Source organism: Amphiprion ocellaris, chromosome 20 (assembly GCF_022539595.1).
Source record: "Amphiprion ocellaris isolate individual 3 ecotype Okinawa chromosome 20, ASM2253959v1, whole genome shotgun sequence".
NCBI classification, from domain to species: domain Eukaryota; kingdom Metazoa; phylum Chordata; class Actinopteri; family Pomacentridae; genus Amphiprion; species Amphiprion ocellaris.
In genome coordinates this window covers 4,197,801-4,212,355 of record NC_072785.1, presented here as the reverse complement: position 1 = coordinate 4,212,355, position 14,555 = coordinate 4,197,801, and positions in this window count along the sequence as shown.

Below are 14,555 nucleotides of genomic sequence, written 5' to 3'. Positions count from 1 at the left end.
TGCACCAATGTGCAAATCTGAGAGGTTCAGAAAGTCTTTTATTTCAGAAGCTGTCAGATTTGACAATGCACAGAAATGACTTTGCATTTTTTATTTTGTTTTTGTGGTTCTTAGTATGTGTTCATTGTTCTTTTAAACTTATAATATATGGAAGTGTTTGGTATTATGACTGTTATCAAACTGCTGTGGCACTGTAATTTAATGCAAAGGATTATTAAAGGACCTATCGATCTATCTATCCAGGAAATCAATCACAACAATGCACCATGTACTGTGGTACATGAGGCTAACAGTGCCAATAGTGCAATATGATCATAGGCTGTGTTACTTACATAGCCACTGTAATGTCACAGCTACTATTTTGAAGCTTTCAGTTTGGCATTTTGTCGTCAGCATCTTGATTCTTTGAAACCAGATGCAGCAAGCGAGTCGTGGATCTGATTGCGAACAGGAGGACGCTATGCAGGCTCATATGGGAAAGAACTGTCAATCACAAGTGAGCACTGTCCCAAAACATGCCCTGCTTTAACTCCAGTTATCTCTAGACAATTTGACTTTGTTTTGCAACCAGAGGAGTCGCCCCCTGCTGGCTGGTAGAAAGAATGCAGGTTTAAGTCACTTGTGCAATGACTCCACTTTGCAGACCGAGAGGATGTATCTGTCTTTTATATATCCATCCATTATCTATCCATTATCTATCTATTATGCTGTGTGCTTGTTGATTATGTAAACAGGACAGCAGTGTGTCAGTATATTAGCCATATCAGCTTAAAATGACAAAGCAATGTGTTTACAGCTTGCTGCACTTCCTCCATGTGGCCAAAAAATCAGTTACCAAGTCCAAGAAAAGTCGCCAAAGTCAGCCTTCTAAATCCATCATGTGATTGGTCTGTAAATGTAGACTGTGCTGAAGTCCTACAAACCTGATCATCCACGAATCAGCCCAGATGATACAAAGTGCATCCCCCTTCAGAAATCCTTTTGAGTCATCCAGTCATTTAGCTCCTGTTAGTGAAGTCTGTGAGGTAGTGTTTGGGTGGAAGCTTGAATCTGAGCCTATGCTGCAGAACCTTCCAGTATGAATGCAGTAAACAGAGCAGTGTAATGGGCTCAACATTTATTACTACTCATAGACAAGGTTCGGTTTTAATGTAATAAATTCCACTGCCACCTTACTATAACTGTGAAACAGTCCTATAATTGCTTTCAGCTAATAAGAAATTGTGCACTCAACTACAGCATACACTTCCTTTCAAAAGTTTGGGGTCACTTAGAAATGTCCTTCTGCTTGAACGAAAAGCATTTTTTCTCAATGAAGATAACATGAAATGAATGATAAATCCAGTCTAGACATTGTTAATGTGGTAAATGACTATTCTAGCTGGAAACAGCTGATTTTTAATGGAATATCTCCATAGGGGTACAGAGGAACATTTCCAGCAACCATCACTCCTGTGTTCTAATGCTACATTGTGTTAGCTAATGGTGTTGAAAGACTCATTGATGATTAGAAAACCCTTGTGCAGTTATGTTAGCACATGGATAAAAGTGGGAAATTGTCTGTGTGACCCCAAACTTTTGAGGGGTAGTATATCTGCTTGTACTTGTGGTTTAGTCATTAATAGGATGTCTGTAACAGTGAGTGTGTGTCTCTTCAGTTTGTGTGAAGGCAAAGCCTTTTGGTTTTGTGTTCCTATCTCCTCCTCACTCCCTGATGTCATTCTCTGCTTTTGTTGTGTCCAACTCCCAACGTTTAAGTTTCACTAATTCGATTTATGGCTGTAACTCAGCACCAAATAGAGTGCTACATTTGACCCCTCTCCCCCTGAGGGGAGTTTCTCCCCCCATATGAAAATACCAAACTCCTTTCCCAGGTCTATTAACTGTGATTACCTAAACAGAACATATCCTGTCAGTGAAATATAGACAAAAACAGGTCATCAGATAAGAGGAGGTCTGTTATCTTCAGTGTCATCCCTCAAAGATGGAATAATATCAAACATGTGTGAGGGCAGAGAGTTTAGAGGAACACACAGATCCGACTATGTAATTGTTGCTGAGAGAAAGCCAAGCGAATCTTATGTGAGAACTGGCTGAGCGCCTCTCTGGCAGATGACTGACTGGCAGATGGGATGACTCCGTGCGTGACCGACCGACCGACTGGCTGGTTGATTTGCTTGCATTCCTTGATGGACACCAGCAGAGTACAGTCTGACCCAGCGTGATAATCCCCTCGCTGCCAGGACCCCTAATCAGCTCTCCTCTAGACCTAAAATGGACCAGCAAATGGGGGGAGTCAGACTCACACGCTGAAGGAATGTATGTTCACAGGCATACAAACACACACACACTCAGTGTGACGCCAAAAGAACTATCTGTCGACAAAACCTCCACATCTCTCCAAATGAAGGATGTGCTGGACCAGATAGATGAACTTGGCTGCTGTGTTCTTCCAGGAGGTTAAGAAATTTTTAGTTCAAAGTGCATTTAATGACCAGAATCACCAAGACACACTTGGATGCTTTGGATACAAAGCTCAATCAAAACAAATACACAAACCTCTTTAATGGGGGGATTCCAAAATGAAATCTTTGAGGCCAAAAACTGTCAACAGTGTAGGACTGATAGCAGGCAGTAAGCTGGAGGAGAACTCTGTCTGTGGTGATATTAGAGATAAAAAATAAGAGTCTTTCCAGACTGCTGTGTGCTCCTGCTGCAATGTCTCATTAACTTGATGCTCATGATTAAAGGCATTTTGTGTAATATGTGCAGCAATTTGCATGCAGTAATTGATTTTTAAACTAAAAACTTGAGACCCTCCTGAACTGATTAGTCTGTAAAGGACTTGGGACCCATTTTTCCAGGAAATATTTGTATGCTTCTGAGGGCTTTGGCCTCTACTCTGCTCTCTTACAACATCAACTGCATGTATGTTAGCTCAGAAATGGAGTTCAATTGGCTCCCTGCACAACAAAGACTCCAACACAAGGTCCACATAACCACGAATGGGAACGTGACCGACATCAGGGGAAAACTATGGAGTCAACAACAACAGAGCATTTCATTCATAGAGGGACCAAATGGGAAAAAGATGTAGCGTTGGCTGTCCTAAGTTCTAGTGATGGAGATTCAACAGAGAAGGAGTTTGGGTGCATAACACATGGTAAAAAAAAAGTGTAGAAATTTCTTCTTTGTAGAAAAGGACTCAAAGAGGTTGAGCAGTGATAATATTTACCAAGACAGTCTCAGCAAAGATTATGGCTATCCAAAGGAGTTCTTATTGACACTCAGTGTTATTCGCCAAGATGGCTGGCGAAGACAAAATCAGTCCTCACTTCTTCTTCTTCTTCTTCTCTCAGCCTGTCCCGCCACTGCTGTCGGATAGCCTCCACATACGCTTCCACTCTTGACGATTTTGTGCCACTTGCATCCATTTACTTCCCGCCTTTTGCTCGATATCATCTCTCCATCTACGCTTTGGTCTTCCTCTCGTTCTTCTTCTGTCCCTTGGCGTCCATTCTGTTGTTTTCCTAGCCCAGTTGTTGATGTCCATTCGGGCAACATGTCCTGCCCACTGGCCTTTTGCCTTTTCCACTTTCCAGACTACATCTTCCACCTTTGTCCGAGCTCTTATATTTTCATTTCTGATCTTATCTTTTATTGTGATTCCAAGCATTGCTCTTTCCATGCTGCGTTGGGCTACAGCCAATTTATTCTTTAGATGTTTCGTTAGTGACCATGTCTCTGCTCCATACGTCATCGATGGTAATATAACTGTATCCATGATCTTCTTCTTCATACACATAGGTATCTTCTGATCTTTTAAGAAGGAGCTGTACTGACCAAATTGTTTCCAGCCTGCTGTTATTCTTTCGTCGATTTCTCTAGCCATCTCATTTCCTGGTGTTAGCATCCTTCCCAAGTATTTGTATTCCTCAACTTCTTCGAGCTGTTCGCCATCTATAGATATTCCATTCCTTCTCGTTCTTCTCGCGACTTCATTGCACATAATCTTTGTCTTCCTTTTATTCATCTTCATACCATCTTTCTTTCCTTCTTTATTCAAGTCGTTTAGCAGTCTTCCTAGTTGTTCTTCAGATTCCGTAAACAAGATGATGTCATCTGCAAATCTCAAATTGTTAAGACGGTCCCCATTGATGTTGATTCCAGTCTCATATTCTATTCTCCTGAATATTTCTTCTAATGCCGCTGTGAACATCACTGGCGATAGTGTGTCACCTTGTCTCACTCCCTTCATGACGCAGATCTTCCTGCTCACTGTATCAGTTCTTACTTGTGCCGTACCACCATCATATGTTTCTTTCAGGATGTTGATGTAGTTATCCTCGACCCCGTGCTGTTTTAGCGCCTTGAAGACCGCCTTGTGCTGAATGGAGTCGAAGGCCTTCTCATAGTCTACAAATGCCATATAGGTGGGTATGTTGTATTCGTTGGTTTTCTCTAGTATTTGTACCACTGAATGCAGATGGTCTATGGTGGACTGACCTTTACGGTATGCGGCTTGTTCTGGCGGTTGCTGCTCATTCAGGGTTCTGTTTAGTCGGTTTTTCAGGATCTTCATGAAAAGTTTGTACACTTGGGACAGCAAACTGATGGGTCTATAGTTTGCTAGGTCTTTCTTATCTCCCTTCTTGAAAATTAGTGTAATAATGGCGTTCTTCCACTCCTTTGGTATCTGCTCTGCTGTCAACACTTTGTTAAATAACTCTTTCAGTTTGTCCCGAACGATTTCCCCTCCAGCTATCAGCATTTCTATTACAATTTGATCTTCTCCTGGCGCCTTGTTTTTCTTCATACTCTTCATTGCTTTCTCAATTTCACAATCTATGATTGTTGGTGCTTTCTCTGATGTTGTTCTTATGAAGTTTTGGGCCGCATCTTTGTACAGGTTCTTGTAGAACTCTGCACACCTCTCGATAATCCTCTCTCTGTTAGTGGTAATAGTCCCGTCTTCTTCTTTCAGTGCTGGTATCAAAACTTTGCGGCCTTGATTGTTATTTGCTTTTTTGAGTCCTTTTCTACTTTCGATCGCTATCTTCACTTTCATGGTATTGTGTTCCCTGAGGTCTGCTCTCATTTTCTTTCTGATGGTCTTACACAATTCAGTGTACTCTACTTTTTCACGGGTGTTTAAATCTCTGCTCGCTATCTTTCTTCTTTCTTTCAGTAGCTCTTTGGTTTCTGGTTTCAGTTTCTCATCGTGATTTCTTCCTTGTTTCCCTGCTACTTCCAGCGCACACTTTTTGATGGTTTCTTTGAAGCTTTGTACCATCTCATCTATCTCTTCTTCATTCGATAGCATCTCGAAGTGATTTTGTAACTTCAGCTGGAATTCATTTTCTTTCTGCATTAGTGCCTCAATGTTAACTTCGATTGTTCTTGACCTCATCATTTTCTGTCTCTCTAATCTTACATTCATTTTGATGGTACTTCTGACCATTCTGTGGTCACTTCCGATATTCACTCTTTGGACGACATCAACATTATGGACAATGTTCTTATTTGCTAGTATGTAATCAATCTCATTCTTTGTTTCACCATTTGGGTGAAATGGTGAAACAGTCCTCACTGTTGTATGTAAATGAACTGCATATGTGGTGTTTTAATATTTCAAGTGAAGCAGAATTAAAGCATCTATAACAACAAAATAATCTGTAACTTACACCTCTTATTTCCTGCCTTTACTGATGCATTGCTGCATATCTCATCACCTTCCCTTCAACTACAGATTGGCAAAATACAGATAAATTTACTTTGGCATTATATTATCACTTGATTCCAGCTGTGACAGCACAGCTGGGTGGAATCAGAGCAACAGTGAGGTTCTTGATGAAGTTATTTCAAAGGACAGAAACAATACGTAGATTCTACTGATCGTGAAAAATGCCCATATTGACTCTTACAGCTATGACCAGAGCAATGAATATTGTACTGGCTGATAAAGTAATTAACTAAGTATGACTTCAAAAGGCAATACAGATATTCTCAATTATAGTAATTCCAGGTCATTGCTCTTTTAGCCTAATTTTCATTTGAACTTTTATGTGGTTTATTAAGTGCCCTATGTAGCATGACCTCTGAGATTACACTAAAGTAGCTCCCACCCCATTGGTTTTCCCATTAACAGTCCAACGGGAGACACACTCCCAAGTGCTTGTGGTAAAATGTTCTCAACACTTAGATTTATTCCTTACTGTTAGATAAGAATATGTCAAGAATATATGTGGCATTTCTGCTCATTAACCAGCAAATGAATAAACCTGATTTTCTCACCATGTTGATGCTTTCCAGGTCAAAACTAAGGTGGGCACACGTTACACAATTAGATTTAGACACTTAGACTGTATGCTGTTATTCACTAGTAAAGGCCTTGTTATCTGGGAACAAAGAGAGTCACAATGAATGCACACAGGGAGATGAAAAAAATGCACATTAAGTGCAGTAGATCTACCAAGACAATACACCATGCTGCTACAATAAAACCTTTCAACAGTGATGACTCCTGGGAGAATGAATCACAAGTAATTGTGTTCTAAGAGTCAACAGTGTGACTTCATTATCAAACACCAGATTCTTAGATGAACATATTTAATGGTGGTTAAAAATACCTCTCATATTAAGGCGCCAAGGATCCTCTTTGAGTGAATTCATCCTCAAAGGAGGACCTCTCATAGTCACAGCGGCGCCAAAGCTGGCACCCAGCGCTACCTTGTTATAGCATGTCCATTACATGTGAAAGAAGGTCCAACTGGAATGAGCCTCAGGCTACAGGGGTCTCTAAATCATCACAGTAAAATGGCCTTTTAAAAGTTGTCATTTCTCTGAAGATAAATGGATGCTCATATATCACCTGAGGCCATAATTCCTGACCAGAGGGGGCTGGTTCAAATCAGTACAGAGAGCTGGTGTCTGGGTGAGACGGCAGGTGATATCCGTCCAAACCTACAACAAAAATGATTGTGATGAATGCAAATAACATTTTGACAGTGCCCACACTTCTAAATGGTTTTAGGCATTCTGTAACAGTAGAACTATTATCATACAGATCTTTAAGCTGCTCTAACATATAGTTTAATGTTAACAATGGATCATATGTCGTGTGAAGGGTGCCACTCTTGGTGCCTTTCAGCTCAGTGTCAGATTTAGATGTGTAAAGTCTTCTCAGAGCATTTTGGTTGAGTCTCACTGCATCAGCACAGCTTCTAGTGGTAGCAAGCAGCTGCCAACACACAGTAAACTACCTGCCCAGGACTGAACAGCAGGCAGACAACGTTAGCAACTGCTAACTGGTGACCTATTTTCCACAAGGGTTGGGAGAGAGCAAAACTTAATCAAATGGAGAGCAAATGTTGGAATTTACATGTGCCAAATGGTCGGAAACCCAACTCCAAATAAATAAAACATACAATCAGAGGTGGGTAGTAACGAGTTACATTTATTCCGTTACATTTACTTGAGTAACTTTTCGAAAAAAATGTACTTCTGAAAGTAGTTTTACTCTGCCATACTTGTTATTTTTACGTGAGTATATTTGTGAAGAAGAAACGCAACTCTTACTCCGTTCCACTGGGCAACACTCGACTCGTTACTTTTTTATTTACCACATTATTTATGCTTTATTTTGCCAGAGAGATGCCCCCAGTGGATCTACCACATGACTGTGTTTCACCAATCAGACGAAGCAACAATAATCACGTGACTCCGTTTCACCAGAAGTCGCCCTGCAGTCACATGACCACATACAACTGTGGTGGCTTAGCGGCACAAACTCTACACATGTAGCAGACAGGGAATGAAAAAAACGGGAGCATTGTTGATACGTTTGATCTTGCTTCGGAGTCTGACAACATTAGCATAGCATTAGCATGGATATCTCTGTCTTCGGCTTTTGTCTTCTGTTTACTAACACGGGCGAAGTAAAGCGTGACGTCAGAGTTGGTCGGCCTGCATGATACAGCCGGGGGATGGGTTTTTTTTATTTTATCATTTGGAAGTACCAGAATTTGCACAATACTTTACATTTTTGTCTGTCTGATCACATCATTTCTAAAAAAAAAATTAATAAATCGGACATTTCAATCAAACAGTTACTCAGTACTTGAGTAATCTTTTCACCAAATACTTTTTTACTCTTATTTGAGTGATTTTTTTGGATGACTATTTTTTACTTCTACTTGAGTGATGTTATTTTGAAGTAATTTTACTCTTACTTGAGTACAGTTTTTGGCTACTCTACCCACCTCTGGTGATAATACAGTACGTCAGTTGCGTTTACACCCACAGACCACATAAAAGATGGATGTAGCTTCTGGGTGAGAACAGCCAGCAGGGGGCGACTCCTCTGGTTGCAAAATGAAGTCAATCTTTCAAGGAATCTATGCGAAAAAGATTCTCCTTCTTACTTGTTTTATTACCTGAATAAACATTTTTCTAATGAGTTTAGGGACTCAATTCATAATTCAAGAATTTTTGAATACAGTAGACTTGAGGCTTCAAAGAAACTGGTTCACACTAACAGGTGACATCACAGTCTCTACAGGCAACAGTCCATGTTTACGCCTTATTCTGGTGCCCTAAAGAGACCAAAATGTATTAACGTAGCCTTACTTGTATTTTGCTAACCAAAAAGAAAGTGTTAATTCTGCAAAACGTTTTTTTGTTTTTTGTTTTTTTTTTGTTTGGATAACACATCAGCTAATGAATAGGGAAATGGTCTTGAAAGAGCAATGCACTGATTTAGTGTTGCACAAATAGATCAAAATCGATGCAGGAGAACCAGAAATATTGTCTATTATTTATTAAACACACTCTTCCACTTTGTCAAAACTCAGTACCCACATTACTCACAATACATTTATGCTTGTAGAGGCTAATGCATTAAGGTCATTAATAACACATTTCTTGTTATATCAAGATGAAAAGTAGATTTTTTGTTTGTTTTTTTCCTGTACTTTTCTTCAGTTTTAAACACACTGCTCAAAAATGTCATCTGGACTGTGTAGTGAAATGACAGTACAGTTCTAAACACTGTAGCATCTGGAGTAACTGGTGACTGTCGTGCACAGAGGTATGGTTAAAATGCTGTTAAATCGGTCTTACAAGCTGAAGTGAAAAACAGGCAGGCCGGTTGGATCAGCAACAGATGAACAGGTAAAATGGTTAACAGGCAGACAGGAATGGCTGGGCATCTGCAGTCCTGGAAACCAGAGCCCAGCGGCTGATGAGGAACAGCTGGAGGAGCAGACTGGGTCAGGAGGAAACTCAGGAACTACAGCAATAGAGCAGGTGTGGAATAAGGAAGAGTTCATTGTAACAAGAAGATTGTGTTTAACAGGTTTCTGTGTCTGAGGCTCAGGTAGTAGAGGTACGCAAAGCAAGACATTTCTATTCCTGCGAGGAACTAAGAAAGTCTTTTTGCTGAGCTAAAACCAGAAACCTCAAATATAAAAATATAAAAATATAAACAGCTGAATTATCTAGAAATATATGACAGTCTGTTCATTTAAATCAGGAAAATACATATTATTTGATGCTGCTCAGTTTCTATTTATCATCTCATAGAAATACTTTGGTTGTGAAGCACAAATTTAACTTCTAATAGCTGTATTAGATTCATGTGAGCCTACACTCTGGTATTATTCATGCTGTGTTACTAGTGAAATGCTGTACCTGGACACCTGACAGGACCGGGGTCACCCATGCACTGTTTTCTATGCTGAATTCATTAGAAAGTCCTACAATGTTAGACTAAATATTTAGAGAGGCGGTCTGCACGGGAGCTCATTTGTTAGCATTGTCGCCTCACAGCTAGAAGTTCCCCGGTTCACTTGCTGCTCCGGGGTCTTTCTACATGGAGTTTGCATGTTCTCCCTGTGCATGGGTTTTCTCCAGTTCTCCAGCTTCCTCCCACAGTCCAAAAACATGCTGAGGTTAATTAGTGACTCTAAATTGTCTGTAGGTGTGAATGTGAGTGTGATTGTTTGTCTCTACGCTATCGTTCAAAAGTTTGGGGTCACCCAGAAAGTTTCATGTTTTCCATGAAAACTCCCACTTTTATCCATGTACTAACATAACTGCACAAGGGTTTTCTAATCATCAGTGAGCCTTTCAACACCATTAGCTAACACAATGTAGCATTAGAACACAGGAGTTGTGGTTGCTGGAAATGTTTCTCTGTACCCCTATGGAGATATTCCATTAAAAATCAGCTGTTTCCAGCTACAATAGTCATTTACCACATTAACAATGTCTACACTGGATTTATCATTCATTTAATATTATCTACCTTCAAAAATAAGAACATTTCTAAGTGACCCCAAATGTGTATTCATAGACACTTTATAATAGATAGATGTATCCTCTCGGCCTGTAAAGTGGAGTCAATGCACAAGCGATTTAAACCTGCATTCTTTCTACCAGCCAGCAGGAGGCGAATCCTCTAGTTGCAAAACAAAGTCAGAATGTTTAGAGATCATTGGAGGTTAAAGCAGGATTTGTTTTGGAACAGTGCTCACTTGTAATTGACAGTTATTTCTTTCAAAAATAAGGACATTTCTAAGTGACCCCAAGCTTATGAATGGTTGTATATATGTAGCTCTGTGATAGACTGTTACCTGTCCAGGTGTCCCCTGTCTTCACCCTCAGTCAGCTGGAATAGACTCCAGCCCCCCGTGACCCTAATGAGGACTAAGTGGTGCATAGACAATGGTGGATATTTACAGAGCTTGGGTTTGCTCTGTCAGAACATGTCATTACTAACTCTCAGTAGCAGCCAGGTGATGTGTGGGGCAGTAACTCTCTGAGGACACCTAGTGGACAGGTGTTTTAACAGCAGATCTGAAAAAGGAAGATGTGAGGCACAGAAAGTTAGAGGAGGAGGAGGGAGACAGTGCAGGTGTTTGAGTAACGACCTGTTTGGTCTTGTTTTCTAAGTCGTCGTAGTTCTACAATCATTCCACAATCATGTGGTAAAATGAATATTTTACCACATGATTGTGGAAATTAAGGCTATAAAACTTTGATAGAAAAATCCCCTCTATTATATCAATCACACCCTGTTCAGACCTGTTATCTTGAGCCCAGATGTGTTCAGACTGACATGAACTGCAGTCCACATCTGGAATTCAAATATGCCTGAAATGTTTCTCAAGGGAAATATCGGTTGGATTGCTGGATTTAAATTGCATAATGTCACTTCTGGAATTCCATACGCAACCTGTGTGTAACCAGCTGGATTGGGTTTAGCAATGTAGCAAGAGGTGAAACGCGCAAGGAAATACCATCCTGAGGTATGTTAAAGGAGTGAGTGTGTGGTATATAAGACTAAATGAATGTGTGGTGTAGGGATACAGAGGTAAGGAGTCAAATAAAGCCAGACTGTCCCATTGAGGGAGCAGTTTTACAGGTTCATTCAGGCTGTAAGGCAAATACAGCAGAACCAAAGGCCTGACAGAGTGAGTAGGATTATCACTGCGAATAAAACAGTCATAACTAGCAACTAGTAGCTGGTGAGGCCTTCTTCATATATAATAAAGCATATAGGACATGGAGAGGTAAAAGGATATTTCATCCACAGCTTACTGAGGACATCCAGTGGAGGAAAAAGGAGGAATGGAGCAGTCTAACCACTTCCTGTTATGTAAAGGGTGCAGCCTTTTCTGGGTTTTTTTTTTATTTAACAGAATTTTATGACCTTTGATTTACTGATCTGATCACAGGTGTGTCATGTTCAACATTACTGCATTAGTTGCATAAGAGATCGCAGCTGAACCTATAAACAGCGGTATGTGCACCATGCAGCTGCTCGTGTTCTACTGTTGTGGTTTACCACAAACTTTTTTGCATATTGCATTTCTCATCGCACTTTACCCAAGCTGCAGGATTTCTAGCGTTTGGGTGGATCATCAAGTTCAAACTTCAATTCAAGTGTCATAAAGCTTCCAACTGACAGCAAACCACTTGTGTTGAGCAGAGAAGATACGTTTTGGTATATGAGGTACATTTAGCGCTAATGTTTGTGATGGAAAGATCTCCACTGAACTATCACATCTTTGGGATGGAACCTTCTATAAACTCTGTATGCAATATTTATTTATTTATTTATTTATTTGTTTATCCATCCATCCATCCTTCCATCCATCCATCCATCCATCATCTATGCACCGCTTAATCTTCATTAGAGGGGCTGGAGTCTATCCCAGCTGACTGAGGGGTGAAGGCAGGAGACACCTGGACAGGTAACAGTCTATCACAGGTTCACCTGGACAGGTAACAGTCTATCACAGGGCTACACATAGAGACAAACAATCACACTCACATTCACACCTACGGACAATTTAGAATCAGCAGTTAACCTCAGCATGTTTCTGGAGTGTGGGAGGAAGCTGGAGAACCTGGAGAAAACCCACACATGTACAGTAAGAACATGGAGAAAGATCCCTGGAAGACCAGGTCCTGGGATCTTCTAGCTGCAAGGTGAACGTAACCTAACCACCGAGCCACTCTGTGCACAGTAAAATCACCAGCGTAAATAAAACACTCAAAGGGGTTGATTTCAACACTGGGTGCTCAGATAGCTCAGCTGGTTGAGCAGGGGGCCCTTAAACAGGGGCTATAGTCCCCAACACAGTGGCCTGGGTTTGATTCCAGTTCAAGGCCTTTGCTGCAGGTCTTCCCCTCATTCTTCTCCCTGTCTGCCTCTCAACTTAACCTGCGAAATAAACCAACGGAATGACTGAAAAAAAGAGTTCATTTCAACACTAAGTCAGTGAACATATGGTCCCAATTCAAAAAGTGTTAAAAGTTACACTTAAGATTTTGTTAATCAAGCTTTACACTATGACATAAGACATATGACACTTAACACTGAGGGATTTTTGTGGTATTTACAATTAACCCCTCAAACCTGCTTAACTCTGAGTGTTGATTATGAAATTACTCCAGATACCATGTGGATTTTTTATTTGACTCCTGTGAGTGATAAAAAAATTCTTTACTCCATAGTGTTACTTCAAAGTGTTATTCTTACCCCACACCCAGTTGACTTATTAGTGAAATATACACATGACATTGCATTTTATTGACTTTATTTTCTACTATTAAAAAAAAGTGTAACTTTGTAAGAAAATGCAAACAACATTACACCCATGGCTGGAATCCTGTTAATTAAAACAAAAACATCCACCTTCAGTGTTACTTCAGTTCAAAAAATATCCGTATTATTAAGGTTTTGTGTTTCAAATGTAATAGCTTCCTTGACATGTGCAGTAAAGTAAACTTAAGTCTCAGTTTTAAAGCTTTAAAATACTGTGTAAAGACATGGTACATTTCAAGTTGTAAAATTTTAATAATTCTTCAGAATAAGTCTTCAGTGCACTTCACTGTACAAGTTCCAGTCATTTTCAACCTAGAAAAAACTTCTGTCATGTCCAATACCAACCAATTTGAAAATAAAACTTATCAGATGAGTCACTGAGCTCAGCCACAACAAATACCAGATCTGCTACTGATGAACGTGTCATTTTGTCTCCTGTTGCTGCTGCTGTGTCTACAGCTGTGCTCCAGACTGAGACCAAAATAGTGCATTTATGACCTTTTATAGAGGCCGTGAGAGTTAAATTTTCAAGTAGTGACATTGTGCCAGGTCATGATGATCATTAAGCTGTATTGGTGTCGCTCTAACTGGTGCAGGCAGCAACTGTTTTAACCACAGCGGTGGAAAGTAGTACTGGTATAACTCTGGTGTACTGTGGTATTTTCACTTATAAATGCGGGCTTCTCCTGCAATGTAAAGCGCACCTACATGTGCTGTTAGAAAAGATTGCATGTAGAAAAAATCACCTGGTTTTGTACTGGACAAATCTGACATTAGAAGGCTCTAGTTTAACTCTTTTCGAGGTCACTTCTGGTCGCACACCTGTCTGAGCACCACAGTCTGCAATGTGGGGTGTTTATGGAACACTGGTAAACTGTAGTGTCTACTGATAAGAAAATGTTCAGCAAGTGATGTGTTTTGCCTGTGACAAAGTGAAAAAGTTCACCACCACAACCAGTTACACCTACAGCCCAGAGTCTATGAGACAGTTTGTCCAAAAGACTGCGACTGATTATGAGTGATTCTCTGAGCTGCTCTGTGTTGCTTCACTGCAAATAGTTAAAAGTTTATAAATATTATACAGTCAGAGATGAGGTGCTTTTGTCAAATTGAGATGGCTTTTTTTTAATACTTTAAAATGTATTTTTGTAGCCCTCTGTTCCATATCGAGTATAAAAAGCCAATTAAATAATAAACATGTAAAATATAATGTATGTTTTGTACATTAGCTATATATTTTATACATAATTTTACATTATTTTTGGAAATAAATTAATTTAAGCAACAGAGAATCTGAGGAGGCACTTGTGAGCTGAGATATAAGAACTGGCTCTCTGGGATGGAGAATTTCATGAAAGCTTGGGGGAAAAAATCCATTTTAATTATGTAAGATTAACAAATTGTATACCAAGATGTCCTCAGTGATCATTTTTACTAAGTC